Raw genomic sequence first — 13,099 nt, forward strand, 5'->3', positions numbered from 1 at the left:
GGATGAAGCAGGAAGTCAGAGAGATCAATAGCATCAGACTGTCTGCTGTTGGCAGCTTGCCGCTGGATTTCTTACCTGAAATTTGCTCTTACTTCTGCTATGAATAACTCCACAGATTCACAATATTGACCTTAAACTGACCCAGTGACTTTGGCTTCTGTAGAGGGAAATCGGGCAGACTAGCAGTGCCTTCAAGCCAGTCTGCAGCTCCATTTGCAATAGAGGATGCCTGCGGTTAGAAGTTTCCACCCAGTTGTGTACTGACCTGGTGCACAGAGCATTGTCTGATGTTTTGCTAAGAGGTCAGTGCAAGTTTTCCCGAGCCCATTCTTTGGGAAGACATCAAGTCATGGAAGACCATCCTAATTAGAGAACTTCAAGCAGTGAAAAAACTCTGGAGATAAAAATAAGTGGGGAAGAAAACTGCCAGAAATATTCAGCTTCAAAATCCTGTGAACAGTTGATGTTACCATTGCGCTGGATTCTGGATCCTTATTATTTCTGGATTAAATGATAGCCATTTTCCGGTACAATCTTTTTTTAGTAAATGAAACTGATAATACTATATAATAAAGTCATAGCAATTATTTTTCACATCCTATCATGAAATGTATGTCTTTCATGGCTCTAGACACTTCAAACTTAATTCTTACAACATGATTTTTTGTAATTTTCTTAATTTTTACTCCTGTGACTACGATCCTCAGTAATTACTTTTGTTGTCTCAGCTACTCTGCCTTGACTGCTTTCTGCTTTTCTAACTAAATGCTAATCCATGTCTTCTCATCGCCTGAGGAAAAAATAATTCAACCCCACAATTTCCTTTCTGCTTCTGACTATAAAATAATACATAAAACTGTAGATAAGAAGATAAAAATTACACACAGCCTGTCGCTCCCCCTCTTCATGGAGGAACGACACTAAACCTGCCTAGGCTTCATATCCGAGTCACGGCACCATTATGTCGCTCCCCCTCTTCGTGGGGGAACGACACAAGACCCTGCGCTGTTCTTTCGTCTGCTCGGCCCTCCCCGGGTTTGCTGCTGGTTCTTCCCGGGTTGGCTACTATCCCTTCCACCTCCGTGGAAGGGCGGTTCCCCCTGGCCTCTTTCCCCACTTCCGCAGGGGAGCGGCACACCGCCGGCCGGCTCGTCTCGGGGGCTGCACAGGTGTTCCCCTTAGATGTTCCCCTTAGATGTTCCTGGTGCATGCCGTCTCTCTCCTCCTTTATAGTCCTCTTCCGCCAATCCTAACTCGGCTGCCCACACGCCGAGTACGCTGCTCTCCAATCAGGAGCAAGTCCTACAGTTTATTGGTTGAACTGGAGGCAGCTGTGCGGAAGCTGTTTACTTCTCTCCCAGCGCCATATTGTGGGAGAGCAGATGCATAGAATAAGTCTTAATTCCAGTAACTCAGTCTAGTCCGAGCTGCTCCCCACAACAGCCCAGAGGATTACTGCTATGATAATGTGTTTTTCTTTCCAGGCTTTGATATAAGTATATATGTGTGTGTGTGTGTATATAAAATAAATATATATTAATTAGAAATTTTTTTAAATGCCATATATGATTTTTCACATACTTTAAAAATTTTTAATATTAGATTTTTAGCACTCTATGTTCTTGGAGAAAAGGGATTTTTTTTTTTTTGACAGGCAGAGTGGACAGTGAGAGAGAGAGAGAGAGAGAAAGGTCTTCCTTTGCCGTTGGTTCACCCTCCAATGGCCGCTGCAGCCGGTGCACTGCGCTGATCCAAAGCCAGGAGCCAGGTGCTTCTCCTGGTCTCCCATGCGGGTGCAGGGCCCAAGCACTTGGGCCATTCTCCACTGCACTCCTGGGCCACAGCAGAGAGCTGGACTGGAAGAGGAGCAACCGGGACAGAATCCGGCACCCCAACCAGGACTAGAACCCGGGGTGCTGGAGCCACAGGCAGAGGATTAGCCTATTGAGCCGTGGCACCGGCCAAGATTTTTAATATTTGAGATAAATTTTTAATGACTTTGTAATATTTTACCACATACTATCATAATTATTTTGCCAATTAATTTTTTTTAGATTTTATTTTTTTGAAAAGCAAAGTGATAGAGGAAGAGAGAAAGAAAGAGATCTTCCATCCATTTGTTCACACCCTAAATGGCTGCAATAGCCAGGGCTGGTCCAGGCAGAAGCCAAGTCCCTGGAGCTCCATCCCAGTCTCCCACATGGATGCAGGGGCCCAGGCACTTGGGCCATCTTCTCTGCCTTCCCAAGAGCATTAGCAGGGAAGTGGATTGGAAGCAGAGCAGCCAGGACTCAAATAGGCACTCTGATATGGGGCACTGACATCACAAGTGGTGGCTTAACATGTTGTGCCACAATACCAGCCCACACCCTGCCACTGAATGTTTTTTACTACTTCAAATGATACTTCAGTGAACAACCTCATAGCATTTTTAACCAGCCATAAAGAATTTTTAATAAATAGCCTTAAACATAGGTCTTTCACATAGGCGTATATTTTTCCCAATATATATTTCTAGAAGTAAAATAGTACTGAATGAAAGAACATAAACATTTTATTCCTTTCTTCATCCAAAAATATTTTTGTTACATCTATTTCATGTCAGACTCTTATAACCTATGGAAATATAGCGAAGGAGAAGATACCTTAAAGGTATCTCAGTTCAGCATATAACAACAGGACATTATAATTGTTACCTGCACTTACCATCTTAAGAACTGAAATAATGGTAAGTACAGCAGTCTTCTAACCAAGTTCCATTTAGACCACTCTGACGTACTCCATTCCTGGTCATAATTAACAGATTACCCCAATACTATGTATTCTTGGTCATTTGGCCACTTGATTCTCTTAGTCAACTTGTGTGCTTAACAAAAATCAGTTGGATGTATCCCTAAACATACTTATATCAGTTGTTCTTGTTACTGTAATTATAAAATTGACTATCATAAAAAACTGATGTCATCTGCATGTGAAATGCTTGGGTAAGATTCAACAGACAAGTAACTAAAAATACAGGTCTGAAAAGTTAGGTGTGCATGAGAGAACGCAAAAACTTAGATAAAATGGTGTCTGGGAAGATTCTGCACTCAGATTATTCTTCAAGTGTCTTAGATTCTTGAAATTCAGATGATAGATCGTGACTGTTCATGCAGGGACTATAAAGCGAACTCCGTCTAGAGAGCTCATCTCAAAGAGGAGGAGGACCTGGCTCTCCAGAACAGTTGGTGAATTAGTATATATATTTTTCATAGGTTTAAAATTTTCTAGTCTGTTCCTTTTTTTAAGATTTATTTTATTTGAAAGACAGAATGAAAGAGGAGGAGAGAGGGGTGGGGAGTGGGGGGGGGAAAGGGGGGGAGAGGGGGAGAGAGAGAGAGAGAGAGAGATATCTTCCACCCGTGGGTTCACTCACCAAATGGCCAAAATGTCCAACTCTGGGCCAGGCCAAAGCCAGGAGACTGGGATCTCCTCTGGGTCTCCCAGGTGCACAAGTACTTAGAACATCTTGCACTACAGGGAGCTGGATTGGAAGTGGAGCTGGGGATCAGCACTCTGATAGGGATGCTGGCTAGCAGGAGCAGCTTAACCTGCTGTGCCACAATGCTGGCCCCTCCAGCTTTTTCCTTAAGCCACCTGTTGAACTACTACTGCTAGTGCCAACGACACTGAATAAACAAACTATTCCTTAACACAAACCAAAGCTCTTACAAAATACTGCTAAACTGTCTTTGAAAGTCAATGCCAATTAATTCCTCAAAAGTATTTCATGAGTGCCTTTTGAACATAAATTAGCTAGCACTTTGTAAGCAGAATCTTAATCAATTTGGTATATGTATATACACCATTACTATACCTTTTGCAAAATAATAGTGAAATGGAATCAATTTTATGGGTTGACGTGTTTATTGAAAATTTAAATTCTGTCACTTGTGAATTGCTTGCTATCTTTAAAAGTGTTTTGAGCTTTTTCCTTATGGATATATAAAAGATTTTCATTGCATTTAGGCTTTTGTCTCACTACCTGTCATAAATATTTTTAAAGTATGTTTCTTCCATTTATTTTTATATGTGACATTTTTAACTAAAATATTTATTTTTACATAATCAAATGCATCACTTCATACCTTTTACATATAAACTTATGAACGATAAAACCAACAAAACTGATAGGAACTGCAATCTATTGATTGAAATAAAATCTTTCTCAAAGTCATTTTATTTTCCTTTTATTGCTGCTTCTGTGAGTTTATAAAAATAAAAGATTATATTATGTGCTTTTGTTGGTGGAAATCATTTATTTCTATATGTGATTTCATCTCAAAAACATATCTTTACAAGGAAAAAATGAATATTGCTCTTTATTCACATCATAACTCTTAACCTATGGGTTGCTACGGAACAGTTAAATAAACTGCAAATACTTATAAGTATCTTAGCAACAATATTTGAGAGGCATGTTCATGGTGTACACAGCATCTGTATTATATGATATCTGCTAATACTTCTTTGAATAAAACTAAAAACTGAATTTTCTCTCAAATGTGTCAGTTATATGTCTGAACTAATTGTTTGAAATTTTGTGGACTAATCCTGCAATGCATGCCTACTGTAATAATTATAATCAGATGTCTAATATTAGTAAAATTTGGTGCTAATTGTGGACAGTAATGCAGAACAATATAGAGATGGTCGCTGCATTCCTAAATCACACACACGCTAGTCAGGGAGAGACAGCAGCCAAATTATACCAACAAAAAAGCAAGTATATTTGTAGTGAGTATTATGGAGAAATGCAAAGTGCTACAAGAGCTTGGAATTAGGGTTCTTTGGGAAAATTATATTAGAGATAAACACTGAAGACTAGGAAGCAATTACCCAGTGGATTACATGATGTTGGAGTTGGCTGTGGCTTGCAGAAGGCAAATGCAGGAGAAAATGGAGTTTCCATCAGAGAGACATGGAGGTGAGAGGTAGAGACAGAAAGAGAATCCAGGATACTATTTAAGTTCTTGTCACAGCCCACCCCAAGCTTTGAATCACTTCTGCCCTTCGTATAGTTTTTTGCTTCCAATAAAACCTCCCATTTCCAAAGCTTCTAATATGAGTTTCTATAACTTTTAACCTAAGGCATGTTAATTCACATAAACAGGCGGGGTGTGTGTGTGTGTGTGTGTGTGTGAATCACATACTAGATAGAGAAGATAAGGCTCAGAATTGACAAAAGAAGTGGACAGAATCCTTCAAGATAGAAAGAAAAATCATCCAAGCTAAGATCAGTCAGCCACGAAGAGCTGGGATCATGTGAGGCCTTTTGGGCATGTACAGGATTGGGGATTTATCCTAAGAGCAATTTTCACATTGATCTGGTCAAAGCAGAAAGAAAAACAAATAAACAAAAAAGGCAACTCCATGACTGAAAGCCATATTTTCTCCAGCATTCATCAATACTTCCAGTAAATGTTTTTTTGAACACCTGTTATATGTCAGATTCTGTGTAAGTAAAACTGGGGGTGGTGTGGCAGGAAAAGGATAAGCATTTGATTTTTCATAGAACATTAAACCGTATTTTTTCAATAATTTGAAGAAATAAGACATTTGCAAAGGTAACAATAAAAAAAAAAACCTTAGGGTAGTGACTGTCAACATGGGGCACTCCCACTCCCAGGGAGCATTTAGCAGCTGGGTGAAGGACTGCTGGCATTAAATGGGTTGAGACAAAGGATGCTACTGAAATCCTGCAATGCATAGGACAGACCCCCCCCAAAACAAATAATTATCTGACCACAAACATCAACACTGCCAGGGTTCAGAAACCCCGCCTTAAAGAAAACAAAGTGACAGCAAAACATGAGGGACAGATATTGGGTGCAGCAGTTAAGATGCTGGTTAGGATTTCTCATCCCATATCACAGTACCTGGGTTAGAGTCCTGGCTCTGTTTCCAATTCCAGATTCTCGCTAATGCCCACCTTGAGGTAGACAGCAGGTGACGGCTCATATAATTGGGTTCCTGACACCCATGTGGAAGATGTGGATTGAGTTCCAGCCACCCACTTTCATCTGGGCCCAGCCCCAGCAATTGAAGGCATAGGGAGAGTTAACCAGTGATTGGAGCTCTCTCTCTCTCTCTCTGTTTTTCTGTCTCTATTTCTCAAGTAAATTTAATTAATTAATTTTCAAAAGCATACTAGACATGAGTAGAAAGTAGCTGAAAGGCAGACACTTCCCTCAAACACGCTCTTCAAGATGTAAAAAGAAAACTTGCCTGTGCCTCTGGGTCACTGAAGCAAAAGAGCTGTTGCCCTCCAGGAACTAACAGTCTAGTGTGGAAAACAGGCAAGCAGCACCCCAAAGAGCAAAGTCGTCAATGCTGAGACACAGGTGCTGCGGAAGAACAATGAAGGGATATCTAACTCAGTCCAGGGGGATCAAGGATAACTCTCCAAGGGAGAAATCTCTTAGTTGCTGCCTAAAAAGATACAAGAGAAAGCTTAGAATTGGCACCAGGAGAATGATAAGAAATTAGTCAATCTTATTGGTACAAACACAGGGGAAAGATTTTAAGGCAGAAAGAAACTCATGTACAAGGATGTAGAGAGCCATGAAAGCATGTAGGATGCCCTGGGGCTCAGGTTCTCAAGATTCCAAAGCAGAGAGCCTGTGAAGAGGCAATGCTAGAGAGAATGCTGGAGCTAGCTCTCTCTATATGAGCAGTAAGTCAAAAACTAATCCGATTCTACAGGAGTCAGTTAACAGAATACGGAGTTGTGACTTCACTTATTACCAAATGAGAACAGTAGTATTTTTAGGTTAATTCTGGCTTAATATGCTTCAAGTCTATTTTTAAAATATGTGCCTGAAGTGCCTCAGTTCTGTATCTCACTGCCTGGCTATTTATATCAAGAATGTGATAAATCAGTGATAATGTTATTTGGCATGTTTCACAACCAGTCAGTTTGACTGGCACAAGGAATCAACCTGGGATATTTTTTTTAACTTTTATTTAATGAATATAAATTTCCAAAGTATGACTTATGGATTACAATGGCTTCCCCCCAATACCGTCCCTCCCACCCGCAACCCTCCCCTTTCCCACTCCCTCTCCCCTTCCATTCACATCAAGATTCATTTTCGATTATCTTAATATACAGAAGATCAGCTTAGTATACATTAAGTAAAGATTTCAACTGTTTGCTCAACCTGGGATTTTTTTTTAACTTTTATTTAATGAATATAAATTTCCAAAGTACGGCTTACGGATTACAATGGCTTCCCCCCCATAACGTCCCTCCCACCCGCAATCCTCCCCTTTCCCATTCCCTCTCCCCTTCCATTCACATGAGGATTCATTTTCGATTCTCTTTATATACAGAAGATCAGTTTAGCATACATTAAGTAAAGATTTCAACAGTTTGCTCCCACACAGAAACATAAAGTGAAAAATAATAGATGATTTTTTAAATGATGATGAAATCAGATCAGACCTATTGTCATGTTTAATCCCAGTGAGAGTCAAGTTGGGAATTGCTAATTTCTTCTTTTTTTTTTTTTAACAGAAGATCAGTTTAGTATACATTAAGTAATGATTTCAATAGTTTGCACCCCCATAGAAACACAAAGTGAAATATACTGTTTGAGTACTCGTTATAGCATTAAGCCTCAATGTACAGCACATTAAGGACAGAGATCCTACATGAGGAGTAAGTGCACAGTGACTCCTGTTGTTGACTTTACAAATTGAAACTCCTGTTTATGGCATCAGTAATCTCCCTATGCACCAGTCATGAGTTTCCAAGGCTATGGAAGCCCCTTGCATTCTCTGACTCTTATCTTGTTTAGACAAGGTCATAATCAAAGTGGAGGTTCTCTCCTCCCTTCAGAGAAAGGTACCTCCTTCTTTGATGGAGCCCTGTTCTTTCCACTGGGATCTCACTCACAGAGATCTTTCATTTAGGTGTTTGTTTTTTTGTTTTTTTGTTTTTTTGTTTTTTTGTTTTTTTGCCAGAGTGTCTTGGCTTTCCATGCCTGAAATACTCTCACGGGCTTTTCAGCCAGATCCGAATGCCTTTAGGGCTGATTCTGAGGCCAGAGTGCTGTTTAGGACATCCGTCATTCTATGAGTCTGCTGAGTATCTCACTTCCCATGTTGGATCACTCTCCCCTTTATTTATTCTATCGGTTAGTATTAGCAGGTATTACACTTGTTTATGAGCTCCCTTTGACTCTTAGTCCTTTCATTATGATCAATTGTGAACTGAAATTGATCACTTGGACTGGTGAGATGGCATTGGTACATGCCACCTTGATGGGATTAAATTGGAGTCCCCTGGTATGTTTCTAACTCTACCATTTGGGGCAAGTCAGCTTGAGCATGTCCCAAATTGTACATCTCTTCCCTCTCTTATCCCCACTCTTATGTTTAACAGGGATCACATTTCAGTTAAATTTCAACACTTAAGAATAACTGTGTATTAATTACAGAATTAAACCAGTCATATTAAGTAGAACAGACAAAAAAAAACTACTAAGAGGGATAATGTATTAAGTTGTTCATTAACAGTCAGGACAAGAGCTGATCAAGTCACCGTTTCTCATAGTGTCGATTTCACTTCAACAGGTTTCCTTTTTGGTGTTCAGTCAGTTTTCACCGATCATCAACCTGGGATATTTTAAAACGTCTTAAACTTACTTTTGTTATAAGACTGCTTATATATTAAACATCTATCTCCATTGTTTCTTGAAAAATCGTCCTTTATCTACATGTTAATTTTTCAGTTATGCACCCTTCAACTGAGAGCAGACAATAAGGTGTACAGATTCCAAGGGTATAAACCGAAACCAGAAGACTGGTTAAGAGATGACAGAACAAATGAACCAGCCTAAAACATCTCAGTCACAGAGCAAGACAACTTGATACCAGTTTCCAGGGAATTTTCTGTTTCTAAGGTAACTCCCAACACAATTTGTTGTCTACTTTATTATACTTTAAAAACTTTTCAGCCTTTTATTTTCTATTTCTTAGCAGTCTTACACCCAAATATTCAAGATCTTTAGTTAAATCAAAAATCTATTATTTTCAAGAACAGCCTTCTATTAAAAGCGCAAAGGAAAACAATGATCTGTTTCTTTTCTAGATGGTGCTAATTCAATTTCTTTTCTGAGAATGTCATACTAAATCAATGGGGAGGTGAGGGGGGTGGTGGACAGGCACACGTTCAGGAGGCCAGTAGCGAGGTCATCAGGGGAATGTAGAATTTAAGCAAGGTCAAGGCCAACATTCAGAAGCCACAAATTATGGAGGTATCTGAAATCAAGAGGAAGCAAGGTCAGCCACCAGCGTGTAAGAGTCAAGGTCTCAAGCACAAGGCCTCTTCGAATTAATTCAGTGTGGACTGGTGAAGTCTCTAGTTCACACAAAGCACTGCTTTTCTCTGTTTTGTGCTGGAGTAACAGGAAACAGGAGTGAGACACCAGGCAACAGTCTGGTACCAGTGGGTGAAATGTGGCTAGTGTGGTCCATGAACACTATGTGTGCAACTACATTGAGAAAAGATCCTGGCAGGGTACCTGCATTATATTATGTCTGGGTCTCTCTCTCTCCCCCTTATTCAAAAGTTGAAATAACTAACAAAATAGAGCTTCTCTTTCTCAAAACAAAAGTGTATAGGAAGAACCTATCAGAAATCAGCTGATATATTAAGGGGGAGGCTGATTTAAACAGGAGGAAAATAGAAAGTTAAAAGTCCAAGTGTCCGGTTGCCCCTCTTCCAGGCCAGCCCTCTGCTGTGGCCAGGGAGTGCAGTGGAGGATGGCCCAGGTGCTTGGGCCCTGCACCCTGTGGGAGACCAGGGAAAGCACCTGGCTCCTGGCTCCTGCCATCGGATCAGCGCGGTGCGCCGGCCACAGCGCGCCGGCCGCGGCGGCCATTGGAGGGTGAACCAATGGCAAAAGGAAGACCTTTCTCTCTGTCTCTCTCTCTCACTGTCCACTCTGCCTGTCAAAAAAAAAAAAAAAAGTCCAAGTGTCTGATTAATGGAATATCTAAATCAGTCAAGAAAGAAGATAGAGGATGAAAGCCAAATAGAGTCCTCATAAACCAAGTCATGATCTGAGTTATTTATCTCTCAACTGAAAACCTACTACCAGGTAAACCTTAAGCTGAAAAAAAAAATACCAGAAGATTTTAACAGCAATATCTTCACAGAGAAGCTTTTATTCTCATCCAAAATACATTTATCATCTTCTTGGCCACCTACCTAGGTTTACTATGCACATATGGATGAGGGATAGAAGGGAAATTAGAAAACAAACAGAGGGGTTAGTTTGCTCAAAGAGTGCTTCCCACATGGGGGCTGGAGAGACTTCCTCTTTATTTTAGGGAGGTCAAATAACCAATATCAAGTACAATTAAATGCCTTTGTTCTGAAGGTAGATGTTATTTGAGCATATAATTTTTCTGAGTTAGTTTTAAATTGAATTCTGTTGTTTTTCAAAATGTCAGGTGCCAGTTCTCTGAAATATCTGATATTTTCAATTTCTAAATAATTGATTACATAAATCTGTATGAGAAATAAAAGGCTAATAGGAACCTGAGTTTATTCATGCTTGTGTGACATTTATAATGAACCCATTTAAAAGATTCTCAAGCCAAGGTCCAGTGGACTGTAGAAAATGCATCCAGGAAATCAAACTAAATCATACATTCAAGGTCAGCAAAGGTCAAATAATACCTAATCTTTCAAAAATCTCAAATGAATGACAAGACCTCAGTATATGATTCTTAATTTAATCAAAAATTGAAGATACAAAATAGTAGCCACAGACAGGAACACCAAAGAACCATGCCTCACTGAAGTAGATATTTTTCTGTTTGAAATATTCTGCCGGCGCCGCGGCTCAATAGGCTAATCCTCCGCCTAGCGGCACCGGCACACGGGGTTCTAGTCCTGGTCGGGGCGCCGGATTCTGTCCCGGTTGCCCCTCTTCCAGGCCAGCTCTCTGCTGTGGCCCAGGAGTGCAGTGGAGGATGGCCCAAGTGCTTGGGCCCTGCACCCAATGGGAGACCAGGATAAGCACCTGGCTCCTGCCTTCAGATCAGTGTGGTGCGCCGGCCGCGGCGACCATTGGAGGGTGAACCAACGGCAAAAGAAGACCTTTCTCTCTGTCTCTCTCTCTCTCACTGTCCACTCTGCCTGTAAAAAAAAAAAAAAAAAAAAATTCTACTAGTCACATTTAAACTTAGCCACAGTTACTTGGAAGGACAATCCAAATCTGAGGAATCTTCACTTGATATTAAAACATACAAGTCTCAGATTTAGTGGGTGGTTCTGTCTTAAACTGTATAAACTTGAGAGCAGATGGGTGGCCATGTTTACATGGAAGCAGAGCTGGTCCACAGGGAAGAAGGAAACAGACATGCAGAGAAGTTGAAATGAATCACCACATGGAGAGACTAAGGGAATGACTATCTCGGGTCTCAACATATGTTCAGTAGATCTCTAGGCAGGGGCATTGAGACAAACTTCAGAACAAATTTACCTCAGTCAAAGCACATGGGGAAAAAAGAGGGCAATCATGAAAGGTTATTTCAAATAGTCATTTCTGGCAAAAACTAGAGACCTGAGGCCCTTGAGTCAGATAAACAACTTATTTCCTTGTTTGCTGAATTACTCTGCTGCACTCTGTTCTTAAAACAAAGTTGGTGCACTGTTTGGGAAGCAGTGGGAATCTGGATGTCATAAAAAATATATTTAGGGGAAACTGTAAAAATGAGGTTGGCCAAACAACTGCAGAAAAAGCAATAGAACAATATATTTTCCATTTCATTATATGCTGGGTGGTCCATATTTAGAGTAAACTATAATATATAAAAGATAATCCTCAATGGATCACAAAGACAAAAGTCTCTTTTTGATGACTAATTGAGAGTTGTGGATATTATACCTAAAGAAAAGAAGTTTAAAGGAAGAGAAGTCCAAAGTCTGCAAATATCTAAGATGTGTTACATAGAAAGAGTAATCATGGGATGCCTTGCTATCAATTGTGATTGGTTGAAGTTATGCACTACATGCTATTATTTCTATGTCTAGAAGTAGATACATACATGCACACATAGTTATGTAAACAAATTTATAAATGCATAAAGATCTGAGGTAGAATTTGTAAACAAGTTTCAATCATTTGATCTATCCAAAAACATGCACTAGGTGAACTTGTGAAGTGGCAAAGTGTGGAAATACATTAAGCTGATGACTGGTTAGGGATGATGTAGCAAGCAACTACACATGCATGAGCAGTTAGAGAGTATGACCTCCCAGGGTATTTTTCACTCTTGAAACTCTAGATCAATACGGTTAAATGGGAAGAATAAATGTAAGGTGTTAGGAAAAAATACACAACTGGTTTATAAGAGGTTGTTCTAAAAATATTTGATAATTTATGCAGAAGCATAGATTATTGAAGCAGACGGGGGGTTAAATGGCAGTTTCATAAACATATCTTCTCATTATTCATCTAATAATTTCTGTCATGGAACAGTCAAATTACACTCAATGAGAATTCCACTTTAAACTGTCTAAACATTTTAATCAATAAACACTTCAGCCTATAGCTTGAGACTTCGACACTGAGGAGCAAACATCTACACTTTGAAAAAGATTCATATCTTTCTAAGTGGTTTTTCTGAAAACTATTTCCAGGCATTTTTCAGAAACACTGAAATCTGGTCAAGTAAAGTTTCAAGATTTCATATTCAGACCTGAATCAAATAGGGAGTCATTTATTTGGAAGAATAGAAGACAAGGTTGAATTTATTATTGTTCCAGTGTTATATAAGAAAACCACATTTAAAATATACGTTCAAATTTTTATTATTGCTTTTATGATACAGACATATTACCAAGATTAGGGTCTCCATTATTCAGGTTAAAATGGTTCATTTTCACAGAAACAAGGTTTTCAAGCTCATTACATCCAAAGATCTCCATTATGATTTAATTTGAGATGAAAGTAAACAGAAATAATAATTTTCTTCTGCTAACAGAGGTAGCCATTGTGCTTCAAGAAAACATCACAGCACAGTTATGGAAGAGACAACA

General features: G+C 39.5%; 1 protein-coding gene and 1 long non-coding RNA gene across 2 annotated transcripts in view; one reads left to right on the plus strand and one right to left on the minus strand.

The window, feature by feature from the left end:
- TAFA2 (TAFA chemokine like family member 2) overlaps positions 1-13,099 on the minus strand; it is a 526,573-nt gene that overhangs the window by 131,156 nt on the left and 382,318 nt on the right. The window lies entirely within an intron of this gene.
- Positions 1-13,099, plus strand: part of LOC127491159 (uncharacterized) — a 54,238-nt gene that overhangs the window by 31,180 nt on the left and 9,959 nt on the right. The window contains exon 2 of the long non-coding RNA XR_007919697.2: positions 8,778-8,948. This is a non-coding gene — a long non-coding RNA (uncharacterized lncRNA). The remainder of the gene's footprint in view (positions 1-8,777; positions 8,949-13,099) is intronic.

This window comes from Oryctolagus cuniculus, chromosome 11 (genome assembly GCF_964237555.1).
Source record: "Oryctolagus cuniculus chromosome 11, mOryCun1.1, whole genome shotgun sequence".
NCBI classification, from domain to species: Eukaryota; Metazoa; Chordata; class Mammalia; order Lagomorpha; family Leporidae; genus Oryctolagus; species Oryctolagus cuniculus.